The sequence below is a fragment of the Phodopus roborovskii genome, unplaced genomic scaffold, assembly GCF_943737965.1.
Source record: "Phodopus roborovskii unplaced genomic scaffold, PHOROB, whole genome shotgun sequence".
NCBI classification, from domain to species: domain Eukaryota; kingdom Metazoa; phylum Chordata; class Mammalia; order Rodentia; family Cricetidae; genus Phodopus; species Phodopus roborovskii.
In genome coordinates this window covers 93,855-103,694 of record NW_026125806.1, presented here as the reverse complement: position 1 = coordinate 103,694, position 9,840 = coordinate 93,855, and the positions used below count along the sequence as shown (strand labels likewise).

The window sequence follows — 9,840 nt, the reverse complement described above, 5'->3', positions numbered from 1 at the left end:
TACAAAAGTTACAGACCAATGCTACATTGTGAGGGTCTTGTTAAGCATCAGAAAAGGAATAGATATAGCAACAAGCCATATAGGTAACTGATGTCCCAACACATAAGAGTCATGTATACAGAGTGATTGAAATAATACAGAGGGGATTGAATTAGCCATCAACTAAATTGGCAGATTTTAATCTGAGGAACCACTTTTGGTTATTATAAATAAGCTTAAAATGAAACTGAACACCACATAGCAGCCACTACAATACCTTCCTCTGGAAACATCAAGGGATTATATATTCTTATTGTTGACACCAGGTTCTGAAGTTTTATACCCACAACATTTCATCTGATTTCATCATCTTAACCCCCCCAAATGTACTCTTTATAATTTATGTTGCACTATGTGATCTTGCTCACAAACTTCTGAATGATTGAGCAAGCTTTCTACACCTCTAAAACATAGGTTGCAGGAAAATAACATTCAAGAGCATCAACTGTAGCATCCTTTACACTAAGTACAATGCATCATGGAGTATTATTTAGACAGTCATGGGGTTTATTGAGCACCTTGAAACAAATAAGTCCCCCATATGGTCTTAAAACCTTTGAGCTTTACTTGATTTTGAAAACTATCTTGTGTAAGCACTAAATTATAGGCACTGTTTTGTGTAAATTAATTATAAGATTGTTTTGTAGATTTCAATGATACAGTGACACTAACATACCTTTTAAGGGTTGGGATTTTGTTTGTTTTTGTTTTGTATGACAGGTTTTCTCTGTCTTTCTGGCTGTCCTGGAATGTGCTGTGTAAACTGGGCTGGCCCTGAAGTCACAGAACCCACCAGTCTCTGCCTCCTGAGTGCTGGCATTAAAGGCGTGCACCACAACTACCCAGTGACTGGGTTTTATGCCTGTGTTACAGCACTGTTTTAATGCCAATCACACAATTAGGGTTCCATCAGCTTTTTAACAACAGCTTTCTAACTCAACTGAGTGTAAATATATCTATCCATCCCAATGAATACTAAGTATCTTTCTCTGGAAGATACTTAGTCTGCATGCATACTCCATCATCACTTTTGTTACTTAACCTTTCTGTGAAATTTATGCAAAGTGTTAGTTAGCTAAGAACTGTCCACATTCCAGAACCAGGAGGTTCCTACCCTCATCCTCACCCTGCCTAATGTCTCAGCAACAATGCCCTCCTATCACCAGGGCCAAGGTGACACATTTCCTCTGTCCCCACCTTACCCAGGTTTTCCATATGTAAATGCACCATATCCCTACCTCTCCTTAAATCTGACATCTGATCCTGCCAGTGTCTCCATCCTCACTCAGAGGTAGCCACTTTTCAAATTGGTGAAGTCTATTAGGTGGTGTCATTTCTGTGACATTCCTAGACCCTCATCACCTAGATACTCTGTGGCTACAAAACTTTTACACAAAGACATGTAGATACAGGACAGTGATCTCATGATTACTTTGACTATCCAGACTTCCTTTTCCTCACATAGAGAACTGCTTACAAATTATGTTCCTCCCCCTCCTTTGTGGACCCCCATGCAAGGGAAGCTTTGTAGTTCCTTGTGGCTTCAATCTCAAGCAGTGCTCTCCCTAGAATTTCCGCCTTCTTCTCCAGAAGGTGTACCACTCTGCCCACTTTTCAGTAACTAAGCGCTGGAATTGGTAGCTGAATTCTTCAACATTTTGAGAGCTGCTTCTCTTTTTTATCTGCTGTTGTCCCCACCACAATTCCCTGATATTTTCTGTTCTGAACATCTTCATGGCCATAGCAAAAAGTCAAAACCTGAGCATGGACTACAGTACCCGTATCTGGGAGGAACTTCCAGATAATAGAGCAAAAGTGGCCTACGGAACAGATCATACAAAAACAATCAGATATGCTCATTAACAATTCATAACATGCAGAGAACTGGACCAAGTTGCATGAGATTTTAGTAAAACGACACAGGATAAATCTATGGTGTAAATACCAACTATCCTAGTTCTGGTTGTGTATTTCCAGAAACAGTACATTAAAACCCCCTAAATTGTGTCAGTGAGCATCTTTTTCCTTTTGAATAAATATGTGCCCACTAAATCAGGCAGAAAGTAAAATTGAGTTAGGATTAGCTAATTATCTTTAAAGGAGCCTTTTCTTATCTCTGAAATAAACACTTGTTGCTCCCTGGACTCTCCCTACTGATCTGGGAACTCTGAGACCCTTTGTTCCCTGATATTTGCATTTCAAAGGGAAGATGCCCCCTCAACACACACACACACACACACACACAGAGAGAGAGAGAGAGAGAGAGAGAGAGAGAGAGAGACAGAGACATAGAGAGAGAGAGAAAAAAAAAAAGAGAAAGAGAGAGAGAGAGACAGAGAGACAGAGATAGGCCCATTAGGGAGAAACCTCCCAGGGTAGTGCTCTCCTTATTAGCTGGCTTGGCAAACCTGGCTTTCAGACATCAGCACCTACTTGTTAGAAAGATAAGGAAAACTCCATTCAATAAAGTCTAAGTTTTCTAACCCACTGAACCAGACCCCCATATTCTGATTCTGTCAACCTTAGTCAAACATCTTCAGAGGTAGTTCAAATGCCATGTTAGTAAAGAATTCCCTAAATATTAGTAATGGTAAACACTGACATCAAAGTACTGTGAGGTTGGGAAAGAAAATCCTGGGAGATTATTATGTGGAAAGAGAAAGATGTACTCTGTTGAAGTGGTAGTCCATAAGCATGAAAATTGGAACAGAGAGGATTTGGGGAAGTAAACCAAGTTTAAGAAAGGGGCATTTCCATGAGGAAGGTCTACATGTAACTTCCGCCCAACCGAGTAAAGGATGTGGGAGGCCGTGACTGCCAGGTTCCACTGTGAGCCAGGACACATTCATGCAAACACAACTCTGCTTTCCTGTGCACAGATTTGGTAGGAAGAAACCTGTTGAGAGGCAGCCAGGAAAGCTGCAACACTGGGGTGGCTCCTGAGACCCTGAGAATAGGACTTTCTCCATCTGCTCAGGGGGTTGCTGTGATCATTCAGGAGAGGGAGGATGCAAAACCCAGTCACCATGTAATGATCGACACATCTCTCCTAAGATCCCAATAAAGAGCATAAATAACCTTTCACTACAGGAGGGTTGTCATTGGGACAGAAACACAAGCCATAGGTTCGAGGTTGTCCCTGTCCACTGTGTCCTGGACCCTCACATAGTCCACAGGGAAGCCCTAAAGACCAACTCCACATGTTCCCTCATAGTCTGGGCAGGATGAGCTTACACTCGCCTGCCACAGAGGGAAGGATACATGGGAAGTCAGGGATCCCCAGCCTGTGCATGGCTAGGGATGGAGACTTGGGAGGTACCCAAATGCTGACACTGAAGCTGCTGCTGTCTGGGAGAGACAAAGTAGAAAACTCTTCCCATTGCATGGGAATGAAGGGCTGCCTGCCTGGCTGGCATCCCACACACCAAAGCTCTCAGTGGAAACCTAATGCCATGATGCAACAGAGTTAGTATTGCTATGCTCCCCAGACAAGGAGGCAAGTTGAAGTGGCACCTGGAGAAGATACTTTCCTGCACCTGTTGGAAGTACAGAATGTGGTGGAGGTTGAGACAGATTGCTTATGCCCTGGGGCTGGAAGGAGACAGTCTTACAACATGTAGATCTGTTAGGATGAGACACTGCATGGGGACCATGGCAGGTTCCATGATGGGTGAGGGTGACTGAGTCAGGGGACAAAAGTGCCAGGCACACAGAGATTAAGTGAGAAGTGAAGTTTTATTAGAAACTGGAGGGGAGGGGGAAGGAGAGAGAAAAGAGGTAAAGAGATACAGAGATAGAGAGAGGACAGAAGGTAAGAAGGAGATAGGAAACGCCCTGTCTGCCCCAGGGGAACAGTGAGAAGAGAGAGCAGGAAGAGAGCTGGAAAAGCAGAAAGAGAAGAGAGCAGAGGGACAGGAGCTAGAAAGAGAGCTTAAGTGGGCAGAGGTCTTTCTTTTAAAGGGATTGCCCCACCTGTGTGCAGACTGGTACTCATGGAACCCTGGGCTGACCAGAGGACTGCCTGAGTGCATTGTGCCAGGTGACAGGAGCAGGGAGCATAATGCACCAATCCTTTACTTATTTAAACAGTGAGGAGTTGTGCATGGCAGTCAGGGGATAAGGACTTTGCGTTATCATGAGGCATTCCTGCTGACCTGGGTCCGGGGCCCTGACCATCCCTGGGGGACCCGAGAAAGCTAAGTGCTGCCAAGTCCTGGGGTTGCTGGTTGTTTAATCGCAGTCCAGGGTGTCTGGAACTCTCTGGTTCCATTTCCACCTGGAAAGATATTGGAAGAACAGAGGACAAGGTTAAGATGAGGAATAAAACAAAACAAAACAAAAAACATTTCTTAGGTCCTGGTGCTTAAGAGAAGGAGGGAGGGGCTCATGAGGGATCCCAAAGGCAGGCCTCTGGGAAGCTTCAGGTCCTCCTGTGTTCTCTAGTACTTCACACAGTCCTCTCTGTCTTCCTGGATAGGAAGGAGCCACTCCTTCCTACAGGGTATCTGACCCCGAGTGAAAGATGTCAAGATGGGGTTTGCCACTGTCAATACCCTTGAAATCTGACAATGGCATTGTGGGATGCCATAGCCTGACCCGTCTTCTCACCACAATGGCTGAGGATCCAGCCACTCTGGATCCTGCTGAGCTTCATCTTTTGAACACCATCTTAGTAGACAACCCCCACATCTCTTTTCTTTCCCGCCCTCCATGTTACCCTGCCACACCCCTTGCCAAGGCCAGTATGCTCATCCATTCCTGCCTGGAGTCACTTGAAACCTTTACCTACTGAAATCCACTACTTGCTGTTTCCTCTGTCTCTGCAAGGCTTGTAGCTGGAAGTTCATCTCTCAACAGTGCTGGCTCCTGGCATGCAGGCTATGAGTCTGAGTCTGCCCTCACCAGTTTGAACAATCTGGCACTCTACCACCAGACTCTACTTCTCAGAAATCAGAGCTTAGAGTGCTCACTGAAGCCCTCACTTTAGCATGAGATAGAACTCTCAATATACACATAGATTGAAAGAAAGCTTTACACTGGAGAGGCCAGGGGTCTACCTACCTATGATCTTTCTATAATCTCTGTTTTATCCATCCATGGATCTTTTTTCTACCTTCCTATCTCTGATCTCACTCTCCGCTGTCTCTCTTTCCTTGAATCTGTCTGCCTGTCTGTCTGTCTGTCTACTCTGAAACGAGGGCTCACTGTGTAGCCCAGGCTAGTCTCATATTTACAGCAATCTTTCTGTTTCATCTTCCTGAGTTTGTTTCACCAGCCCCAATGCTTATGGGGGGTGGCCATGTGAGGAACTTTCCTCCCTGAGTAGCCTTAGGAGCGGAGGCTTGAGACGAAGGGGGTAGGACAGAACTTTATCCCTTGGCACCAATGGCCTGTGGCACAGGAATAACCCATCCTGGCTGTGCTCCTGGGACAGTATGTCTGTCAGTAGTGTAAGGGAAGGTTCAGTGTGGGACAAGGTTTCTGGATGAACTGAAGCACCCCGTCAATGGAGTAGACAGCTGTACTTAGACACAACTTGGCAGTCGTCCATGTTCTCTGGTCAGCTTATCGAAAGTTGTAAAGATGACCTCAAAAAGTGTGCGCTGAGACAAAATATCCAGCACTGCCCTGGCAGAGGTACAGACAGTGTGTAAGGTTATGGGACTTCAGAGAGCCCAGGCAGGTGGCCTGTGACCATGGCCAGCAGCTGAGCCACTGCCATATGGGAGCACACGACAGATGCTTTGTGCAAAAAGGGTGGCTGTCCTCTGGCAATCTTCTTCAATTTGCAGACCTGAGGCTCAACCACACAGGACAGGTTCCCAAGCAAGAACCAGTCTTCGGTCCTTACTCTGTCCATGAGGACAGGGTATTCTGGAGGGCTGGAGGAAGGCACTCTGTGGGACAGACATGCATGTGTCCTGAGTCTTGTCATGCTGGACCCTTAGCACCAAGAACTCTTCAGGGTCCTGTGCCCGCTGAGGCTCTCCTGAGGCATGGAGGGACTGAGAAGTTTATCACATGACACATCAGCACCTGGCATTTACTTGGCACTGGGTGGTGGCCATCCCTAGCCTGGCAATAATGAGGTGGATACCAAGGGTGAGTGTTCCTGAACCTGGGACTGTAAGTGTTCTTCTAATTGTATCATTCTTCATGTCTCTGGAGGCCAGATGAGGACCCGGGGCTGTGGTTACGAGAGAGCCCCACAGACATACTCGAGTTCTAGGGCTCAGGTCAGCACAAAAAGTGTCCAAAGTGTGAAGCATGAGAAGACACAGAACTCCAGCGTTGGTAGATATCAGAGGTAAGTTACAGAGGGGTATGAGAGGTCAGGGGACATGGACAGAAGCCCATGGACACGGTAACATGGGAAGACAGTGGACATCAGAGGTCACTGGACTTGTAGACAAGACCCATCAGAGGACAGGGTGACATCAGAGGTCAGTGAACATAGGGACCTCAGTGTTCAGAGGACATGTGCGTTTGTAGCCCTGCTCCAAACCCTTCCCTCAAGGTGCCAAGATTGGGCCCTGTCCTGAGTCACCTCAGTCCATACTCTGCCCCTAAAAATCCTGTTCTTGGAGGTTCCACCTCTCAGAGGACATTAGAAGTCCCCACCTCAGGGTTCACTCATGGTTCTTGGATTTCTGTTCCCCTGGGCTGACCCAGGAATGCTTTGCAGATGGGATCAATTGCATACAGTGAGACATTGTGTAGTCAGAGAGAGAGAGAGAGAGAGAGACAGAAAGAGAGAGAGAGAGTGAGAGAGAGAGAGAGTGAGAGGGAGAGGGGGGACAGGCAGGCAGGCAGTTAGGCAGAAAGACAGACAGACAGACAGACAGACAGACACACAGACAGACAGACAGACAGACAGAGTGTGGTTTATGTTTGTTCTTGGATCCCTCAGCTGTGAGTAGTCTTCTCCATCCCATCCATGGAACCCCTTGTGAGAAGAGGCAGCAATGCAGGCAAGAGCCTGAGGGGATGGAGGACACCAGGAGAAAAAGACCCTCCAAATCAAGTGAGCAGAGTTTATATGAACTCACACAGATGAAACAGGAGACACAGGTGTAATCCACTATCCTTTGTGTCACCATCTCCCACAAATTGACACAGAGACTCATAATTAATCATGAAACCCGGGCCTTGGCTAAGCTTTTTCCCAACTAGCTCTTATACCTTAAATTAACCTGGAATTATTATTATATCACATGCCTCAGTTACCTCTCCTCTGAAATATATGTCTGACTTCCTCAGTGTCTTACTGGTTGGTGTCTCCTAAGCACCTGAGTTCCTTACTCTGCCCAGAATTCCTTTATTTTTGACTATTCAGATCTGTATTAAACCAATCACAGTGATACCTCTTCACACATTATAAACATGTATACATTCATATTTTTTATATATTTATATACACATACATATATATATATGTATGTATGTATGTATGTATGTATGTATGTATGCGTATGTGTATATAGAGAGAGTGAGAGTAAAGTTCCTTAGCATTAAACTCAAATTGTTAGGCTTGACAGCAAGTGCCTCTACACCTGAGCCATCTCACCCTCTCCCTTTATCTCTGTTTGCAATGACCTGTTCTGAGTATGTACTGAAGAATATCGATACATGATGTTTAGTATAAACTCAGGCAAGAATTTATTTGAGTGTGTTTGTTTTCCATATTAATTCACAGGTTGTTTTATTAGTGGCCAAAGCGAGCCTAGTCATGCTAATTCCTGAGTCCCTTTGGCCTGGACCTAACGCATGGTCTCGATAATTCCCCATACTCTATATATATACGTTCAGCCTGAAAGGTCAGTTCAATCTTACCTGAAATTCTTTTGTTTTTAGAGCTGAGCACTGAGTATGAGATCATTAGTCAGATATTCCTCCCAACAAAGTACTAATTCACCTTCTCTCAGGAGATGTTAAAGTCTTGTAATTCTTCGCCTTGGAGTAGGACTTTGTGATATTTCTCCAGTTCAGATTGAAGGGTCAACTGATGCTATGTAGCTTTGGTCTGTAATACTTTTGTAGAAAACCTTTTATTCTAATGAAACAGCTAGATATTTAAAGACAGACAATATTTAAGAGAAAAGCAGGCTTTATTTTGCCAAAAGATGTTCTAAAGAGTTCAAAGCATACTCCATAGGTGTGGAGTAAGATGATGAAAAGAAGGAAATCTCAGGTTTCTACAGGGACCCTGAAAGAAAAAGATGTTTTGCATTTTCAAAGAAGCACAGGCTGTTTTTTCCACACCATTAAGCTCTGTGCTTTTCTTATAGATGAACATTGAAGAGTTACAGATAAACAATACTTTCCACAGTGATGCAACAGGTATCTATTAAACAACCTTAAAATTGGGTAAAATCCCTTCCAAGTATTCTCCTTTCTTATACACGAATCATCTTTACCCACCTCATTTTGGAATCCAAACAAAATGAGCATGGTCTTTATTACAGGAGAAGGGTAATCAGTAAAGGTGAGAAATCTGAGGCTGCAAATTATAGCAAGAGGGAATATTGACGTACATCCCAACAGAAGCCACTGCCATTGCACTGCCACACTGTTTTATTGATGTGATCCTGCTAAGTTGTGTGGTCACCGGTGATGTCTGTTGTTGGTAAAGTACGTGCTGCTGCTGCTGCTGCTGCTGCTGCTGCTGCTGCTGCTGCTGCTGCTGGACTGAGTACTCAGTGGGGACGTCCACATGCTGCAAATAGCTTAGCTGGATCCTGGAGGGCAAGTGTGCAGTCCTAGGCCTGTCCTCTCTGTATGTGAATGGGCACAGGTTCTTGTCCCCTTGCAGCTGGTTGTGAAGCTTTGAAGAGGCATCTGCAGGCAGCAAAGTGTCACTCCTCTGTGGTACTTTAGCTCTCCGGAGAGGCCTGTACTTATAGTCTGGGTATTTCTCTCTGTGTAAGGTCTTCAGTCTCTGTGCTTCTTGGAAAAATGGCCTTTTTTCAGCTTCTGTAAGTGATTTCCACTGGTATCCCAGTTGCTTACTGATTTCTGCATTTTCCATGCTTGGATTCTCCAGGGCTAACTTATGCCTCTGAGTCCTAGACCATACCATAAATGCATTCATGGGACGCTTGATGTGGCCCTCCATCCCCTCTAATTGACTGCCACCAGTCCCAAAGCACCTCTTTTCTCCAGAGGTGAAGACACCCTGTGGCTGTAAAGCTTGACTGTAACATTCAGGATTCTATATGCTGAACATGGTTGATGAATTATGTTGTAACCAAGATTAAGACAGAGAGGTTTGGAGTGTAGGAGGGCTGTAGGGATAGAGACAAACACACACCCACACCCACCCACCCAGCCACCCACATACACACACCAGAGAGAGAGAGAGAGAGACTAGGTACAGGGGAACAGAACAAAACTTGACATGTAAGAGCTAAAGCTTCTCCACAAAATGTGTTTGTTACAAAAATTTGTTACTTAAAGTTTGTAGCAAAATATTCATCTCTCCTCCTCCAGCACCTCCCTTAGCCCAGCCCCAAAGTAATAACCATGCCAGAACCATGTAGACCTATGCAATGTCAACCAAAACCACTCTAATTTAGTGACTGTTAGATGCGGTGTTTCTACACTTGTAAAAATGCATCACTACCTCTATCACTACACATTGAGGTACAACAATGTACCTGTAATGAAAGTGATTTTTATGATGGACTAATATGAGAAACTAAAAACCAAAACAAAAACAAACGAAACTAAAAACCAAAACCTAAAAAGGGGGGTAGGGTTGGCAGTGAAAGGAATAACCATGAAAGCTAACATTTGTATCCT

The 9,840-nt window shown here is 44.8% G+C and overlaps 1 pseudogene; it reads right to left on the bottom strand.

Moving 5' to 3' along the window:
• Positions 1-8,630: 8,630 nt before the first annotated feature.
• LOC127217718 (sex-determining region Y protein-like) lies at positions 8,631-9,265 on the bottom strand (annotated as a pseudogene).
• Between the last annotated feature and the right edge of the window lie 575 nt (positions 9,266-9,840).